Here is a 20547-nt window from a genome sequence, read left to right as displayed (position 1 = left end):
GGCTTATGCACACGTAACAGTCATAGTATAAAAGCTGCAGCATACTCAAGTGTAGCAGGTCCTCCTCCCCTTTTTAAGTGGGCACAAATGCCTATTTCCTCATGCCCTGGATCTCAGCCAGTTCTTGGTTAGGCTGTGCCAGTTTATGCTGACTGACACACACACTAGTCTAATATTTTTATGCCACTCTGAATGACAAAAATCACCACATAGACATTAAACACCACCACTTAATACAAAGTTCCTACATGTGCCCTAGAGACAGGCTGAATCAGCATGCCCTGACCCAAACAAACACTAATTTTGGAACAACCTGGGTCTGAATTTACTTTTACAGTTTTAACCCAGTTATAAGTTATCCATTTCAGACACTTTGCAGTCACTTTCCACTGACTTCTGTGGGCTTTGGTTCAGTGCCCAAGGACTTGTTGTTTCTTTCATGAAATTGGGCCCGAGGGGTTCAGTGATAAATGAATGCCTTGCAATCTATTTGTGCGACTGGCAATTAAAACAGAAGTTCTTTTTGTAATTTCACTTCCTATTTAGGGAGTAAAATTACTCTTGTCACAAATAAATTTGCAGTCTACCATAATACTCTAGTGCTATCTCTTAGACCAGGGTACTCAACTCCTGACCCATATGTCAGATCCAGTCCCTGGAACTGTGTAATCCAGCCTGTGGGGTTCCCTATTGGTTTGTAAGGAGCCCTGCAGGATGTGTCCACACACACTAGATTGGGCACACGGGGTGGCCCAGAAACTGGGTTGGGGTGATGCGGGGCCCCAGAGCCTACTCTCCGTGCATGGAGCCTGGTGGAGGCAGCACGGGGCCCCAAAGCTTGATCCCAGCAGGCAGGACTGGGTAGAGGCAGTGCATGGCCATACAGTCCAACCACAGCATGCATGGCCAGGCAGAAGTGGTGTGGCCCTGGAGCCCAGTCCCGCATGCAGAGTGGCAAGAGGTCTACTCTAGCTTGTAGATCAGCCCTGCACCACTCATCTGGCTCACGGGACGGAAAGGGTGAGCAGCACCATCTTAGACTAACTGCATCAAATTCAGAGCACCTTTAAAAGGATTCTGGAAAGAAGCTTACAGTTTATAATAAAATGGGAACATTGTGCAATTAGGGATTAGCAAAGCCTTCATGCAGACTTGAACAAATACAGGATGGTTTGGCTGAAAAATGTTGCAGAGCAACACCATTTATAACACACAGGCCTGGCATTTACATTAAGTGTCTCTGTTCCAAGACTGATGCTTCCCTTCATCACCCACTGCACGGCAGCACTTGGTATATTTATTGCCTGCTTGCTTTATTTTTTAATTATTATCAGCCTCACCAAAAGACCAGGATTCCCAGACCCATCTATAATTTCTCTACGCTAGACTGGTTGCTAGCATTTTTTCAGGGCTGAAGGACTCATTCTCTGTGCATTCATTAGGTTTATCTTTGCTTTGAAAAGTTCTGTTGGTGGAAATCAGGCAGCATTTAGACAGCTTCCAAATAAGCACTTTTGCAGAATATGCACCTACTTTCAAAGGAGCATTTCACAAGTCTGTAAAATAACAGCTTGGGGTATTTACCCATTAACTTTCACCACCCACTCAGTCTTGAGCAAAACTGAAAATGCAGAAAGGGCTCTAAACCCATTATTGTAAAATGGTGTTTTCTGAGGTAATTAGCTCTCCATAATAAGAAATGCTTCACAATTAAAACAAGAAGGAGCTAAACATGTATTTCTTGATTCATTTGGAAGCTAGGGCTGACCATTTCTGTCCTTTAGGTAGTATTTTATGCTAAAAAGTCCTTTTAAAAAAGAAACTTTGTATAAGACAACACAGCTTCTTTACCTATTATGAAAAATGTTTTCTATCAGAAAAGTAACTACTGGAAAAGAGCATGTGACTTCTCACCAGGCACTGCTTCTAGATATCAAGCTTCTTGAAAATACACCAAGAGCCCAGCTACGGAATTTGCTTTCTAATGACTTAGCTTGACAATTGAGAAAGCTTTTCCTTTCCCCCTTCATTAAGACTGCCAATGAGTGAGTTCAGAATGAAGTCAGGAGGTGTAATCACATCTACTGCATCATCTTTCAACCCTTTGAAAACAAAGAGCATAAACTTGGCAGGTTTTACATTGCTATGGTTACTAATGAATAACAGGACAGCAGTAGAACTGTTGCCACAACCCACTAACAAAAGATAATTTAACAGGTCACACTTAGACAGATCTAGTCCCCCAAATACTCTTTTCCAGGACAATAAAACATAGGGGTGTATTTTGTATATTGTACTTTTTGTTGGATGATTTCCAAGTAGACCACATATAGCCATTAATTTTATCCCTTATTATACTTGTTCTTTAAAAGGAATGAAAACTGGAAGAATGATTGTGTAGTTCAAGCACTAGACTGGGAATCTGGTGAGCTGCCACAGACTTCCTCTATGACTTTGGACAACATCCCCTGCTTCAGTTCGTCATTTGTAAACTGTATTTCCCTGCATTTATTTCTCTTGTCTTTTAAGGCCTCAATCCTGAAGAGCCCTATAACCCAATGGGTAAATGTTATTTCATTTTACTCAACTAAGTGGCAGTGACTCATGTAACTGGAGTTTTTGGCTGTTTCCTAATGATTAGAGCCTTTACTGGGAAACAGGAGATGCAGGTTCAAGGCTGCTCTGAAGGAGTAGGGTTTACAAACTGGGTCTCCTGCTCCCTGGGAAAACACTCTAAGCACTAGACTCTTGGGCTCAAACATGGGATGCCTGCTGTCTTCCTGCTGCACATCCATTTTGCATCTGGCAGGTGTGTGCTCAGGGTAACTGTATTTTCCTATAGGCAAAATGGAAATCTGAGACTGCATAAGTGCCAAAAACTGCAGTTACCTGGCTGCATATGTGCCATGTAGGTGTGTAATGTGAGATAGGATTGAGACCTTAGTAGTCCTAAACTAAGGACAGACATCCAAAAAGCCTGAGTCTAAGCTGATTCAATCTTTGCAGGTTAGTCTAACCTGGCCAGGCTAAATCAGTTTTGTAACCATACAGATATGCCAGAAATGCAGGCACATGCCTGCAGTGGCTCAGGCTGGAAGCTGGGGCACTAGAGTAGCCCTCCCTTCCTTCGGCAGAATGAAGTGAGGGAGGCATGGACAAGCTCAGCAGGACACTCTGATTAGCCCAGCAGGGAATAACAGTGTTTATCTCTCAGTTAAGAAAACGTCAGAGGAACATTAACAGCTAATTGTTGATTCTACCAGTTGATTCAGCACAACCATAGCTAGCAAGTGGCCTGCTAGCTAATACACAGACCCCTCCTCAGCAAGGCAGAGGAGAGGGGGGAATTTCTGCTTAGCAGGGAGTGGGGAGGGGAGGGGGGAAGAGCCTTCAAGTCTCTGGAGCTCCAGCCACGGAGCAGAAGGGAGGGGCCAGCCCTGCCATGGAGCAGACAGCCCTGCCGAGCCCAGAGAGCATGCTGGGATGCTGGGGTTGTCTAATTTATCTTAAACCAGCAAAGGGTGTGGGAGAGACATTGCAGATATTGCATAAACCGGTTTGAGCCAAATCAGTTAAGTCTGATACTACATTCAACCAGGTTTATCTCAAACTGGTTTCAGTCATTCTCAAACTGGCTTATGTGCACAGAACACCTGTTCTGTTACAGGTTTAAATCAGTTTCTGATCACTGAAACCAATTTATGTGTAATGTCTGTTACGGCTGTGCAAAGCTTCGGTTCCTATTCGATTCAGCAGAGTTTTGGTGGCCGAATCTACAAATCTGAATTGAATCAGGAGACCCTTTGATTTCTCTGAATTGAATTAGAATCCTTCAAATGGACTCAGAGAGATTCAGAAAGATTTGGAGATTCAGACATAGTCATAGCTTTAAATGTTTTTTCTACATACTTCTAGGTAGCAGGCACTGTGATACTAGGGCAGATGGAGCATCCTACAGAAGCCTGGGGACCCCCCAGTGTGCTCAGCAGCAGACCCCGAAGTGGATCAGAAGTCCCCCCTAGGGACTGTGCTCAGGGGCCCCCCGTGCTCTCCCAGCTCAGTGACTGGTGCCTCCTGGGTCTCAGGGGGCACCCAGGGTCCCCCCATGGTTGATCACCAAGCTGGGGGGGTATGGAGGGCCCCCTGAGTGCTCCCTGGCAGACCCAGAAGTGGACCAGAAGTACTTCCAGTCCACTTCTGGGTTCACTGCTGAGTACATGGTGGGGGACCCCCCCCACTCCTGTGGGACACTCCATGCGCCCCAGCATCTCAGTGTTCACAAGCCTCACTGGCACCTCAAGGTATGTAGAAAAAACATTTAAATCTGTGTCTGTGTCCGAATCTCCAATTCTCTAAATGACCATTGAAGCTTCAGATTCGGATTTGGCTGAATTGAATCAGGGACAGTGATCCAAATCAACAAATCAAATCACTATCCCTGATATGGGCTGAATCTGAATCTGAATCAAATAGGACCCACTTTGGACACCCCTAATGTCTGTCCCTAGCCTTGGTGACTTTAATGGGATAGTCCTATAATATAAACCTTTATATTAAAGTCACACACTACCTGTGTATACATTATTAGGTCTTCAGTGGAAGCAGACTGTAAGGTCTTTAAGGCACAGATTGTCTTTTACTTTGTGTTTTCTACAGTGAAATCTTGGTTTGGGCCCACATACACTCTAGGTTTGAGCTTGTCTGAAACAGTTTAGAATACAAATGATAAATAAAGGTTTTCTCCCTTTGCGGGGATAGTTAACAGATAGTGGTTAGATAAAGGAGCATCCAGACCTAATTTATGGGACTTTCGAGTAATATTTAAAAAAAAGAAAAGAATAAATAGAATATAATAGCCATGATCTAAACGTAAGTAGATTCATAAAAAAATCATCATTTCAAGGAAAAGCCATGTTCAATATATTGTGCCACTCTCATTAGAAGAGACATACTAAACCCACTTGAGTCCCTTACAAGAATCTTCTGTCTAAATCTTAACTACACGTATTGGAACAATCTGATCATTCTGAAGAAGCCAGCTGACATCAGTGAAGTTACACCTGGGATGGATTTGGCCTAATTTCATTAGTTGCATCATCACTCTAAAACTAGACTGCTACTTAGTGGTAGACTGCTGCATTCTGAAAATGTGTGTGACCTAGCCCTTAACTACCAAGTCAGTACAACTCTCAGTGGCTTAACTGGGCAATCAAGGACACCATGAAAATGAATAAATAAATAACATTTTTCAGCACATGTCCAGCTGCACATCTGGAGCAATAGATGTTTTGCCAGCTGGAAGTCAAGCTATTAAAGTGAAACCATGAAGGACCATTACAGACAGACCTTATTTATTACTGTTTGTTTCTGCCTTCTGTTATACTTTCACAGCATTTGAAAACAGAGTGTTCTTTTCCATTGATTGAACTCAGGTTTTTACTTCCTGCTTTTCTTTCGAAGTCTAAGTCACCCTCCCTTTACTTACTTCATTTTTGACAATGACCACCTATGTGTTGTGTTTCATAATTTTTTTGCAAGCCCTCAGGCAGATGAGCACATTTACATGTCTGACATTCATAAGTACCCAAATGTTCAAACTATTTCTGGATTTGCATCTTTATTGGACTGACAGGCACAAACTGGATTCTTGGCTTTACTACTTATGTTCAGTTTTGTCCATAATGCCATGAATATTTGTGTACCAACACAGTTATTAGGGATGAATAAGCATTATTATTTACTTTCCAGTAGTGTTTAGAGGTTCTGGCTGAGACTGTTCCAGTTGTGTCAGACCGAAACAGAGACAGTTCCTGCTTGTGGAATGTATAAGAAAAGATGTAGATCCAGTAAATGATTTGGGTGGAGATCCAAAATTGCCATCCAAAAATCCCTGGTTTGAGTTGTCCTAAAGAGCTGCAGTATGAGCAACTCAGCATCTTTTCTTTTAAGTAAAAAAAAAAAGGTGATCAGGTTGGTGCTGTACTGGACTGTCTCTAGGTTAAGAGGGGAAAATACTATCAAAGTATTCAACAGACACATCCTTTTATCAAGGATCCGGGATTGAAAAATCCGAAAAATTCTGTGATTGCAATGTAGTCCTTGCTTGTACCTGGGGATCAGGCAGAGGCACAGAAAACTCTAGGTGGGACAGGGGGTTATTCAGACCACAAGAGAGGGAGGGGAGCAGTGGAGGAACACAGTCTTACCTGTCCCTGCCATCTGCACTCAAGTGACAGATGCTACTGCTGTGGCTGCTGCTGGGAGACACACTCACTGCAGACTACCTATGGCACAGGTTCCCTAGGAGCCATCCTTGGTGTCCTGTTCACTCCCCCTCCCTACCCAGATATGCTATTGGCTGAGGGCTGCACCTGCCTTGGCAAAGACTCCTCTGGGGGGGTGCCATTCTGCTTTACCTCCCCTCCCCCCAGATACATTACTGGCTAAGGGGTTGTGTCTGCCTGCTCCTATGGCTATTTCTGCCAGGGCAAAGATTTCCAGGCTGGTGGGGGTGATTCTGGCATCCACTCTAAGATGGTGCCCAGAGCTGGTGTCCTGCTGTACCATGCTCCCCCCTACCAACACCCGCCACCAGCTACACTACTGAGACCAGGGCCCATCTGGGCTGCCCTTAAATTTTTGGATCCATCTGCCCATGACTTCCTTGGCAAAAGGGTATGTCACTGTCTGGGACACCCAGACTTCCTTTCCATGCTTCTTTTATCTCCTGACAATTCCTTTAGGTCTGTTGTTGGATGGGGTTGGAGTTCTTTAGTTGACCCAAGATACTCTTCAGTTTGGTGGGGTGCTGTCCCGTGCACCTACAATTCAATATTGTGAAACTTCCTCTGTAACTTTTGTTACTAAAGCACGGCATGCTGACTCATGCACACCTGCCACCCATATGAACCAGCGTCACTTACTATGATCTTTCTTTTCTCAGGCACATTGGGTATTAGAGCCTCTCCCCTCTGTTCTGATGCAATGAAGCTAAACAATTCCCATTCTTTCTACTACAGTTAATTTATTTCAGACAATATCACTTCCAATAGCAGTAAATTTCCAAAGAAGAAATGGATTGCTCTTCATGACTCACAATAGTTTTCCATCATTTCATAGTGCAGACACTTACTAATTCTCCATCTGTTGTTTTACAGAGATTTTGCATAAATAAGATCGCTGTTTAATCACATTCTTAAACGAAAACATCTTTCAATTTGGTATCTCATTTATAAAAGGATTATAGCTATAAGTAAGGTTTTTAGTAAGGAAATGTACTGTATGGTAAGAATAATTTTGCCTTGGGACAAGATTGTGAAAGATAAGAGAGATGCTTTTGCAGAAACTGATGAGTAAGAAATGTTCTGGATTACAGTTGTTTATAATAATTTTGTAGCACTAAGTGATCAATGAAAGCTGCAGCTGAAGAAAATGCTGTTCGCTCAGTGGGCTCAATATTATATAAGCTGTAGACTTTCAAATGAGAATTTAGACAAGAAAACAAACAGAACCTTACATTTTTCATCCAAAGCCACAGTCTGGATATCTGAACAGGAATATATTTATAAGAGAAAGTTGAGATTTACCATAATGGACTAGGAAAGCAATGGTTAGAGCCAAATCAAGTTTTCTTTATTTGAAAATACATATGGGATATTCGCTATAATGAACATGGCATTACCACACATAGTGCTTTACTTTGAGTGGAAACTTACCATCTCTTCTTGTAATGAGCTGAACACCAAAGCAATCATGTGGATTCTGGGTAAAGAAAACAGCCTATAAATAAAGATCTATTAATGGAAGGTCTTTTCCATTCTTCTTTTTTCACCTATTTTCTCTCTTCAGTACTATGTAGCAGCTTTGCTCTCTGCGGAACTGTAAAGGAGGAAGAAAGGGATAAGGATAAAACAGCAATGTGGTTTTGTCTGAAGTGCTTGCTGAATAAAGATGTGATTGTGCATGGGGACTCCAGAGACATTGCAAGCTAGAGACAAGATGAGACAGGTGGGTTTAGAACACAATGGAGGGAGAAGAAAAAGGTAACAATATACTAGGAGATGGTGCTATTCTCATGCTGTATGCTGTTCAGGTATTAACGGCTTCCCTCTTGATTTTCTTCTTCATGTGGCAAGGACATTTTTCCAGGACTTCTGATTTTGCCAGTCATTTATTATGTTCAGAACAATCAGTGACTGTCTCTCACTGGGACAGGTTTTTATTTATTTCTCTAAAGCCTATCAACAATTCGGCAAATTTGAGCAGAGCTGTTTTCACACTCATTACTTGGACTTGACCTTTTTCCTTGAAAAGTTGTTTGTTCCTCTGAAACAACATTTCCTCATGTTCCAGTTTATTATAAACTGGAACATGAGGAAATGTGCAGTCTTTTGCAGCTATACTTTCAAATATGAGTACTATTTTTACGCCTATATTTTCAATGGTAAGACCAACTGAATTACAATAACACTCTAAGAACCAATATTAAAAAATGCATTGAATGCTTTAAAAAAGACTGGCTGAGCTATCCTGTTTAAATCACAAAATCCCTGATATGATCACTTTAACAGAATGTGTCCCATTTCTTGCCTATCAGAAGTTAGAAGCTAGTTAATAAATATTATTCAATTCATGCAGGTGAGTGGGGTGCCAAAGAGTTTGCTTGGCAAAATTCACAAGAATGTAGCAATGCTAATTTGGCACAGCCCTTACACAAAAGATTTCCTTTTTATTCCTTAGCAGAAAGATAATTGAAAACTGACACAGTGACAGCTGGGAAACCAACGTATGGACTATTTGTGTCTGTTTATAGCAGAATTGGCAGCAAATTACTTGGTGCAGTCTCTATAGGACACAGCTATTATGTCTTCCAGATGTGTTTGGCTTTTATTTTGGATAAGAAACAGCTTGCCAGAAAAAGAATGGTAATCTATATACTCTCAGTTCAAGTTGTCAGCTACTTAATTTTTTTAAATAATTTTTCTTAGTGTCTGTGTCTCTATTGTAATTCAGTATGGATAGCTAATGTATACCTGGATGCTTACATTATAAATAACAGGATATAGTTTCAACTTGATATATTTGCATAGCTTCTAATTAGAGGTTGGGGAAAGCTGCAGCCGCCCAATGAAACTTGTATTTGTGTCAGTTTCTCCCCTGCTAGGAGCAGAGACAAACAGCAACAGGGAAATGGACAAGAAAGCAGCGCTGAGTCTGGGGAGCAGATCTTGTGCCAGAAGTACCATGTGCCACTATTTCTGAAACAAAGTTCTTTCAAAATTATTAATGGCTCCTGGAAATTAAAAAAAATGGTTTTAATGAAATCTGACTGAAAACTACATTTCAAACGTACAGAACTGTCTGCAAACTGGAAACCCTGGTTTTTAGTCAGTTCCAGTGAGAGGATCGCTTTGTGGCTCTCCATTCAGCTCTTTATGTCTCTGCTGAGATTAGCATCCTCTTTTTGCTAATAAGGGAGTGACATTGTGATGCTGGCATCGGCATTTTTTGAACAGAGGGGACAGCAAGGGTTGAAAGGGTGTGTGGCAGAACTGTGTTGCAGTGTACCCGTCTTTCATACATATAAGGTGTGTTTACACATTGCTATGGCACTGTGCTTTAGTACGTCCTTTTGGAAGTACCTTCTTCCAAAAGGACGTACTAAAGCACAGTACAGTATGGGCAGTTACTGTGCCATGTGCATGGCACATGGTTAGATTTCGCTGCTACGTCACTGTAGCTGCACGCTATACTGGAAGCACTCCGCGTTGCAGTAGGGACGTGTGACCCAACCATTGCCTAAGGCCACCATTCCCCTCTTCCCAAGCCACCTGCTGTCCCCTCTGCCACACACACCATTCCCATCCCCTATGGCAATGGTGGCAATAGTAAGCAGTGCCTGCCAGGGGAAAATTATGAGAGAAAGCATCAGGGGGGCCTGTGGTGCAGAGCTAGGTGAAGAAGGGGGATGCGCTGAGCCAAGCTGAGTGCCATTGATCACCTGTGCTGCTGTGGTCTGGACCCGATCACCTTGCAGACCAGATTCAGCCTATAGGTTATAGGTTGCTGACCCCTGCTATAGAGAACTGAGAAGCCAGAAGGGAATATTGTTTATAATTCCCCAACTGTACAGGATTCTTTAACAAAGGATATTTTCCAGTTTATCCTTTGGATATTAGTCATTTGAAAATATCTTGAAATGTGGGTCAAATCAAGGGAGGGAGTAAAATAACATATTGGTCCAAATTATGAAAATACATAAGCGGCCAAATTGTTTTGGACAGCCCAGGAAGGAAAAACATCTGTGTCAGATAAATGGCTGAAAATCACTGCTTTGGTAGCAATTTGATGGGATTATAACTTTTTATATGTGCATAGACTCCCACAAGCTAAACTATGAAGATTGTTATGCCAATCCGCCTCCATTAGCAGTTCCCATGTCCTGAATGATGGGCTGCCATAACAGTTAGGTGACCTTTGGTAACTGAAGTGATATACATATGTTTCAAACCAGGCTTCTTGCAGGTGCTGCTGTTAGCAGGATGAAGAGGTGCAGTTAATCCACACTGTAAAAGTGTGGCCTGAAGCCCTGCTTACTTAAAAAAGTTGTAATTAGGAGGGAAACTGCTGGACATAACTATTGTGCCCCAGTTCTGACCTCCAAATCCATGGACCTGACAGTGACATTCAACTTAGTGCACACCTATTTTAGAGTTAAAAATGAAGGCCCAGGAGCTAAACCAAACTTCCTTATTCTAACATCTTTAAGATCTTTGGACAAAAGAAATGCAAGTTCCTCAAAGTGCCTATGAGACAGCAAATTCAACGTGAATGTTATTCATCAAATATATTTGTAAAAACTGAACAACCATAGGGCAGCATGTATTTCTTCCAATTAACTCTGAGTTGTAACTCCTGAGATGTGTACCACTCATTGAACTAGTCCCCGATGTAAAATTTTTAGGAGGATCTCTGGAGAAAACGGTAGTTTACTTTGTGCTTTTTTACATTTTTCAGAACTCTTACCTATGTGATGACGGCTATTTTAACACAAGGGAAATTTAGACAGGAAGGTCATGTGGCTTACTCAAGGTCACAGAGCATTTCAGTATCAGTTCCTGGATGGAAAAGTTTCTTCATGCCACTGCTGTGCTCTGGCTTCTAGGATATGCCTCATAAAGCTTTCAGGAGCCTGAAATATTGCCTTTGTCAGAAGACTCAACTTGCTTCCCAATCTCATTACTCCCAAAGGGGCATAATACTATTAACATAGACCAGTGGTTTTAAAGTTTTTTTCATTTGCAAACCCCTAAACAATTTTGAATGGAGATGTGGGAGCCCTTTGGAAATTTTGAGTGGAAATGTGGATCCCCTTGAATTGTTAGTGTGGGTATTCACATACTTTAATTGATTGTAGTTATTATTTTCAGACCCTCAGACATAGTCTGCAGACCCCCAAGGATCTGCAGACCACAGGCTGGAAACCATTGACATAGACAAATGAGCACCAACAGTTTCCTTTCTGTTGTGCCAAGACTGGAAATGGCTGGGGCATAGGGGACGGCTGACTGCACCCGGGTGCAGGACAGTATCTTTCTGCACATGTGATATCTGGTTGCTCCTGTGTACTAGACTTATTGGAGGTCTTCTCAAGCTGAACACTGATGATTCTGAGGTAACCGAATATTTTCTGTATGTGTTAAATCTTAATTTGTTTGCTTTCCCCAGATACAAATCATCACAAAATACATGTCATATGCATATGACTTAATATAATTTTTATAAGTATACTATGTTATGGAGTGAAAATGGTGGTCTATCTTAACCTTCTACATTTAATTTCATATTTCGGTTACTGTGACATCCATTTCTCTGGCTATGACAAATTCAGTCTTCCCCTGTTCATAGCTAAGGCTGGCACATAGGAAATGGAGAATAGTCAACAAGTTGAAAAAAGATGAATGTGATAGTAAGATGAATGTGGTAATAAAATGCAGTCATTATTTAATGGTGTCTTAAAGTATGAGTATAGAATTAGAAAAAACCATAAAAAGGTCAGAGTTAAGGTTGTGAATGTGATCTAAAGTGCTTTAGATAATATCTATAGGTCTATAACATCAGTTTGGTTATTCACATGGCAACAACACAATAAATGACTCCATTTAGCTATCTAGACATACTACTGATACTATGTATACCAACATCAAAATAAAACAATACTATTTGCTTCAGTGTACTACACATCTGATGGTAATTAAAAATACAGTAGATTATGTAGATCATTTTGCTGAAACCACAACAAATCTCCTAACTGACCTTGTTGCTGAAATATATTTTGAAGCTTCATTAAACAAAATTAGATTAGCCAAAATTCTCCTGCAAATTTAAAATATAAAATGCAGTTGTAATTCTGTTACTGTCATCCAATGATGGCAACATGTTTCAGTAAATGAAATAATAACAAAAATTGCCAAATATTTTACATTCATGACTGTTGAAATAATGGTCTAATCACCCTTTATTAAATATTTGAGCTAGTTTAACATATGGCAAATAGCTTCTCATTATCACATAATGCTTTAATTAAAAGCAGAATAACTGCATTAGTATTTTCAGTAGAAGAATTCTGATTCAGAGGTTTACATCATGCTTGTAAAATTTTGCTTTTGGATGAAAGTAGACAGGCTTTTTTATACATATATAAAAAATCTGTTGACCCATTTCTAAAGGATGGGGAAAAGTACGTTCTTTTTACTTGGTTTAGATATTTGATAGAATTGAAGCAAATAGAGATTAATATTCCTTTAGGTAAAATATTATATTGTGGTATTATACCCTTAAGCTTCTAGCTGTGGTAGATAATAACTCAATATTTTTCAGGGCTTTCTTAGGTGTATTGGAACCAAAGAGACTACTGCAGATATCAAAATTAAAGCTGCATCCCTAAAACAAAATATTAAGTTATCTCTTTTCTTAGCAGCACACTTGTCACACAAACCCCTAACCTGACCTCCCGCTGTCTCTCTGTCCTTGAATCCAGACTCTAAATTTTACATATATATTTTTTTCTGTATTACATCTAAAATATAGTCTGAGCCTTCCACGTGACAAAGTCATTCATCCATTCTTTTAATTTTGTATCTCCATTACTGTGACATCCATTTCTCTGGCTATGACAAATTCAGTCTTCCCCTGTTCGTACCTGTGCAGCATACCACTGCAAAACTGATCTTCCTGGCCCATCACTTTGGCCATCAATCTTTTTGCACCCTTCTATTGGCTCCTTCATTTCTATAGCATCAAACACAAACTGCTTCTTTTCATTTTCTAGGCCCATTGTGATTTTATCACAATACTCTTAGCTTTCATTCACTTTAAAGATGTTGGCACCCACCTCTGATTTATACATCATACCAGCTTCCCTTTTCCATTTGTTTTTGAACAAGTGCTTTCATATTTTCCCTGTGCTGCCTTTCAGACCTGAAAAGACTTTGCATGATCATTCATAAAGCTACTTCTTTATCTGCCTTTACCTACCTTCAAACCCCTCCGTCAAATTCTCCTTCACCATGACATGTATTAAAAAATGATTATTAGGCCCCTAGTGCATTGATATTACTGCCTGTCATGCTGATCCCTGTTGTCTCATTCCTCCCCTATATTCACCCATCTCTGCCATTATTCACCCATACATCCATCTGTATTCATCTCCTGTCCCTTATCTTATTTAGCCTGTAAGCTTTGTGAGACAGGGAACAGATTGAATTTTATTAGTAAACATTAAGAGTCATGAACTAAAAAATGACAAAAGCCATAAGGGAAATACAGAGTGCCCGAGGGAGGGACTAACATAAAAGAGGTGGGGGTGAGGAGGGTAGTGCAATTAGGTTACAGAAAATACAGCATTAGTCAACTAACCCCGGGGAAGGAGGAAGGGGAGGGAGGGGGGTCACAACGCTGAGAGAGACAGAGGATGGGTACACACAAACCTGTACAATGGTTTGCACTGTTGGAGGGGGCAGTTTGAAGAAGTTGCTCAGTTCCTAAAGTCTTATCGCAGGGGTTCCCTGGACTATGATGCTTAGTTGCTATGAGATTAAAACCAAACACAACAACAAATGAATGAAAAAAGTAATAGAAAATTCTAAGGGCCTACGACAAACATAAATGGCTTTGGTAAAAGTTGCTAACTATTCTGCTGAAATCTCTATGATCTAAATAAGATTTAAGGAACTGGAACATTGATGAACAGGTCTGAGTTTGAACCCATAAAAGCTTCTCTAAACAATTATTACTTATCTATTGGGAGGTCCAAAAGGCTATTAATGAAACAGTCAAAACTAACTTTGTGCCAGGGGTGTTTCTGATATAAACTTGTAATGACATTACTATGATATTACCCAGTATAGAAAGAAAAAAATGATGAAATATTTAAAACATCTAAGGAGAAAGCACTTTTTTTTTTTTTGCAAAGAGGTTTGCCCCACACCCTTGGGAACAACCTGAAAATAGCAAAGCTAGCCACTACTTTAGTTTGCAACTTCTTAAGGAGAAAACAAGAAATCTGAGAAACTTAATCATTAAAAAGTTGCTTCGGATTCTGTCTTGGGAGGTTACTGGGTGAATCAGGACTTGGACAATTACATTGTGAAAGAAGTCAGGCAAACAGAAGATGACTCAAACAGCTTAGAGCCAGGACTATTTCTTAAAACACATGTAAATCATTCTCTGAGGTCATATTAAATTTTCCCACATTGAACAATAAGCCTGGCCCCAGAAATAAAAACACTAAATTGATCAAGCGTTCCTGCAGAAAAGTTCTGAAATCTGAAGTATATGAGGAGGAAAATACAGAAAAAATGGGCATGTCTGGTTGTGAAAACATCTCTTTGGTCAGTTTGGGCTTGGCCTGGATGTAGCTGCTATAGCCACTCTATCGTGCATACCAAAGTGGCCATATATTTCAAACATGTCAAAAGAAATACCCTGTATACATATTTATACAATAACTATTTCAACTTTAAAAGAACAAATGGTAAAAGCGGTTTATTTTATTAGTGGTTTCAGACAATGCTATGGGACAGGTTCAGGTTAAACTTATTACACCCAGCAGGACAACGCGTCCTGCAACAAAAAGCATGTTCAGGGAAATGCGCTGCCACACAGATTTGTGCTGCTGCAAGCACACGCCCCTGCTCATCTGGACATGGCCCATGTGTCTACATGCTTCCTGTCATGACCTTTTGCAGGACCAGACTGCAATACTCATACTTATGTGGAGTAGCAAGTTATTCCACTGCCATCAGCAAAATTACTCTGTGAACCTCTACCTCTGCTTCCTGGATCTCAGTAATTATTGCATTTTGGATTAAAACAGAGCATGGTTTCCGTGAAGCAGGCTGATACACTTTTAGAGAGCTTGAAAAAAAAACCAAAAACAAACAAACAAGATTTCTCTCCATGTGTATCAAAAAAGAAATGTTCAAGTGGGAACATGCTCCAGGATATATATTTTTCTTGGCTCTGGAGTCACAATAATGAAGAACAGCCAATGCTCAATTCCCAAATTTAAAATGTTTTAAACATCCACAGTTGATAAAAGACATGGAAAAGGCCAAGTGTTTGTGTGGGCTTTTTCTAAGATTCATCCCTCATTAAAAGTTCTCAGTGAACTATATTCCAGGGAGAGCATTTCAAAGGGCACCAGCTGTTTTGAAAAGGAGACCTCAGAAATCCTGGTACAGGATATAACAGACTCAAACTATTTGATTTTTTCTTCTGAGGAGGCTGAGTTTCACATGAATTGCACACGCTTACCCTCAAAGCAAGTGCTTTATGTAAATCACTCCAGAGTCATTTTGTTTTGACAGTTGCTTTTGGAGTGACAGACGCCACTCCTGGTCTCTTAATTGTCTTATCGATGTGCAGTACATAGAATCTGAAATTGTCCATCATTTAAATACATGTTCTCCAGCCATGAAGGAGAGGCAAGGGTTTTTTATTATATTTTTTATTGGACAAACTAGATAATTTCAAGAGTGGTAGGACAAGTTTCTGAGCATCAGGTGTCCTTTCTTAGATCTAAGAAAGAGGCAGATGCAGGTTGAGCTCAATATCAAAGAAAAGTCCCCATGTAAATGCAAACGGTTTGCTTGGAGAGATGGGGGCGGGCTGAGAACTGAAAGTGATCATAGGATCATTGGAAAGTAGGGATGAGAGGGACCTCACAAGAACAGCTAGTCTAGCCCTGTGCTTAGGGTGGGATCATTCCTGACTAAATCATCCCAGTCCAGTGTCTGTCTAACTTCCTCTTGAAAGTTTCCAAGAACGGTGTTTCCATGACTTTTTTTAGATAGCCTGCTCCAATGCTTGACCACTCGCATAGTCAGAAAGTTCCTCCTAATCTCCATCCTAAATTTCTGCTGTAGCTTGAGGCCTTGGGTCCTAGTCCCATCCTCTACAGCTGCAGAGAAAAGCCCATCTTCATCCTTTCTGTAATCACCCTTTGGGTCTTTAAAGACTGTTATCAAATCTACCCTCAGTCTTCCCTTCTCCAGGCTAAATATACTAATTCTTTCAGCCTTTCCCCTTAAATCTTGCCTCCCAGGAATATAATAATTTATTTTGCCCAGTGCTGGACTCTTTCCAAACTGTCCATATCCTTCTTGAAGTGTGGGACCCAAAACTGTATGCAAGACTCCAAGTGAAACCACACCAGTGTTGAATACTTCCCTTGATTTGCAAATGATATTCCTGTTAATACAACCCAAGGTGTGGTTGGCTTTTTGTCTTGCAATAAAAGCATACTTTTGTCTCATATTCAGCTTATGGTCCACTGTAACCTCCAGGTCCTTTTTTGCAATTCTGCAGCCAAGCCAGTCATTCTGCAGTGTATTTGGGCATGAGGTTGTTTCATCCCAAGTGCAGGACTTTGCACTTGTCTTTGTTGAATCTCATCTCATTGATTGCAGACCATTTCTCCAGTCTATCCAGTTCCGTCCAATTTGGTTTCAGCCTCAGTTTTGTTGTGTGCACTCCATCCCATCGTCTAAATTGTTAATGAAGATATTAAACAGTACTAGACCCAGGAGAGACTCCTGAAGTACCCCACTTTATAACTCCTGTCAAGTAGACTCTGCTTGTAAATAGTGCCACTGAGCACTATTTACTGAATATGATGATCCAATCAATTGTATAGCCACCTTACAGTATTTCTGTCTAGTTCTTAAAGAGATCACTTTCTAGCCAGGCTGGTCTTCTACTGCATTTCCCATTCTTCTATCTTATCAGGATAGATAGCTTGCTCCTGTACCCTTAATAGAACCTCCTTAAAGTGCAACAGCTTACCTGAATTCTTTCCCCCCTCAGACCAGCCTTCCAAGAGATCCTGCCCACTAGGTCCCTGAGTCTGCCCCGGACAGTGGCAGCAGTAGGAGAGGGGACATGTGACTGAGTATGAAGAAGAAGAGAATGGAGAATTTTTACCTGCTGCAAGGACTTAAAAAAAATCCCCTGGCTTTTGTTTCTGTGGTCTGGTCAGAAACAGGGGTATGATGATGCCAAGACACCCCCCGTGGATCCACCCTTGTACACAGTATTCCAATGTAGTCCCATGGGCTATATAAGTAGTTAGAATCAGCTTCCTGATCACTACTCTCCTGTTTAGACACCAATAAAACACATCACCAAAGATGTATTCTTTTGATGGGTGGATCTACTCACCACCTGGATAGAGCAAATGAGGTTGATGTCATACTTGGACTTCAGAAAGGCCTTTGACATGGTCTCCCATGATGTCCTCATGGTCAAACTGGGAAAATGTGGCCTTGACTACTTCATGGTCTGGTGGCTAGGTAACTGGCTCTGTGGTAGGACCCAAAGGGTACTGATCGATGGAACCAAGTCATCATAGTGGAGGGCAACCAGTAGCATCTCTCAGGGGTCTGTACTTGGACCAGTGCTCTTCAACATGTTCATTAACAATTTGGATTCAGGTATTACAAGCAATTTGGTGAAGTTCTCAGATGACACCAAGCTGTGGGGGAGCATTGTCGCACTTGAAGATAGGCTGGCAAGACGGGCCGACCTAGACAGGCTTGTGGAGTGGGCAGACTTCAACTTGATGTCATTTAATACAGAGAAATGTAAAGTGCTCCATCTGGGGAGAACTAACCCAAAACACTTACAGGCTCAGCAGTGCTATGCTTGCCAGAACCACAACTGAAAGAGTCCTGGGTGTCATGATTGACAACAAAATGAACATGAGCCACCCATGCAATGCTGTAGCTGGCAGAGCTAACCAAACACTGGCATGCATCCACCAAGGCATCTCAAGCAAGACAAAGGATGTCATCCCTCCGGCTTTACTCAGCCTTGGTGAGACCCTAATTGGAATACTGCGTCCAGTTCTGGGCGCCAAACATCAAGAAGGATGTGGAGAAGCTTGAAAGAGTCCAGAGCAGGGTCACACGCATAATTATAGGCTTGGAAACCAAGACATGAGGAAAGGCTGAAGGTCTTGGGATTGTTCAGCCTGGAGAAGAGAGGACTCAGGGGGGACTTAGTTGCAGTCTATAAGTATATCAGGGGCATACATCAGGGTTTGGGGGAGCTTCTATTCACCAAAACCCTCCAGGGGAGGACAAGGAATAATGTGCACAAGTTGACTGAAGATCGCTTCAGGCTAGACATAAGGGAAAACTTTTTTACAAACTGAGTGCCAAGGGTTTGGAAAAGGCTCTCCTAAGAAGTGGTACAGTCACCCACCCTGGCAATCTTCAAAAAATGTCTTGATGCCCATCTTGCTGGGATTGTTTGAACCCAGCAGTCTTTCCTGCCAGGTGCAGGGGGGCTGGACCTGATGATCTGTAAGTTCTTTTCCAGCCCCTAACAACTATGAAATTATGAAACTATCTAGACTTTTGAAAAAGGATTTACAATGCAGATGGTGGGGTAGATCTTCACATATAAAACAACAACATTTTCTCCACTTAAAATTAAACTAGAAGCGTTATTAATACACTAGACTCCTAGGGCTGTATTATTCAGTTTGAGATTGAAGAAAAGTATATACAATTTAATTGGAATGAGTTAAAAACAATCTGCAGGGTTGTGAAATAGGAGCTTCATTTCATTTCCAGGAGCAGCTAACAGAAAGCAGAATTTCAGAACAAAGGATTCTTGCTTAGTAAAACATGAAGACCATTAAAAAGGAGAGAGCATCATTAGCACCTGTGGGATGAAGAGTTTAGACAAGATCTGTTAGATTATAATGAGCCACAAAGTCAATTGACGCCCTCAGTGCAGCTTGACTAGAAATGTTGCTGCTGCCAGGCAGCTGGTTTTAAACTTTGGGTGGAACAGGAATCAAAGTGGGGTGCAAGTGCACCATTGCCCCCCCCCCCCCCGCATCTGCCCCTGTTAGCAAGGATTATAATCACTATTTTGCCATAGCACATCTGCATTGTCCACTATGACCCTGAGACCCTTCCTAGAGTCGTGGCATTCTAGTATTCAGTGGCCTGAATTCCTATTTATTATTTTGCTTTTATCCACATGAAACTAGTACGAAACATTTTTTCTGTCTTAAGAATATCTTTGTTTGCCTTTTTGTGCAAAGACATCCCGTGACTTGGATCTGGCCCAGGACCCAAGCTGAGGTTGAAAGCCCTGCTCTGGACCATTTAGGAAACTGGATGAAATAATCTCAGAGCTATTAACAATTATCTTTTAGAACTTGGGGAGGACAGGAAATGTTTCAAAGCACTGAACTGGGGGCAGATATAGCATTTATTGAAAAGGGAAGGAGGAGGATCCAGGGATTTATAGACCAACCTGCTCAAGTTCAGTTGCCAAAAAGGTGCATGAAAAAATAGCTGAATAAACAATGTATAAGCACCAGAAGATAACAAGGCAATAAATAACAGCTAACATGGAATTGTTAAGAACAGTTCCTGTCAAACTCATCTAAAATATTGATATGACATGCTAATATGCCTAAGGGAAACACTGTAAGTTAGATATATCTGGATTTTTATATAGTTCTATATGATCACCTCTTAAGCAAACTAGGGAAATATGATGTAGAAAAAACAACTTTAAGGAGATACTAGTTATCAATAACTCACTCCCCCACTGGAAGGAGATATCAAATGTAGTTCTGCAGAACTCTGTCATGAGCCTGATCCTAGTAAAAAAATATATTAATGACTTAGATAATGAAATGGGGAGTACTTTAATAAAAATTGCTGATGGCTGCATGCTGGTAGATGGCTAATGAAATTTCAAGAATAGGATCAGAATTCAAAATGAACTTGATAAATTGAAGAAATGGTTTGTTTGAAATAAATGTGCTGCAATTCTAATACAGAAAATTAAAATGTTATAGTTAGACAGGGATAATCAACTACACAAGTGGCTGGCTAGGCATCAGTTTTGCAGAGTAATCTATAGGTTATGTTAGATCACAAACTGAATATGAGCTAGTAATACCATAGTGTTGTAAAAAAAGCCAACATACTAGCATGTATATACTAAGGGTGTGCAAAA

At 40.9% G+C, this 20547-nt stretch overlaps 1 long non-coding RNA gene across 1 annotated transcript in view; it reads right to left on the bottom strand.

The window, feature by feature from the left end:
• Nucleotides 1-1140: 1140 nt before the first annotated feature.
• The window catches only part of LOC109322285, a 20618-nt gene continuing 1211 nt past the window's right edge, over nt 1141-20547 (bottom strand). The window contains exons 2-4 of the long non-coding RNA XR_002104345.1: nt 8469-8471; nt 5806-5813; nt 1141-1151 (exon numbers count right to left, since the gene is read on the bottom strand). This is a non-coding gene — a long non-coding RNA (uncharacterized LOC109322285). The remainder of the gene's footprint in view (nt 1152-5805; nt 5814-8468; nt 8472-20547) is intronic.

The sequence above is a fragment of the Crocodylus porosus genome, unplaced genomic scaffold (assembly GCF_001723895.1).
Source record: "Crocodylus porosus isolate Cpor-Errol unplaced genomic scaffold, CroPor_comp1, whole genome shotgun sequence".
NCBI lineage: Eukaryota > Metazoa > Chordata > Crocodylia > Crocodylidae > Crocodylus > Crocodylus porosus.
This window is presented reverse-complemented; position numbering and strand designations above follow the sequence as displayed.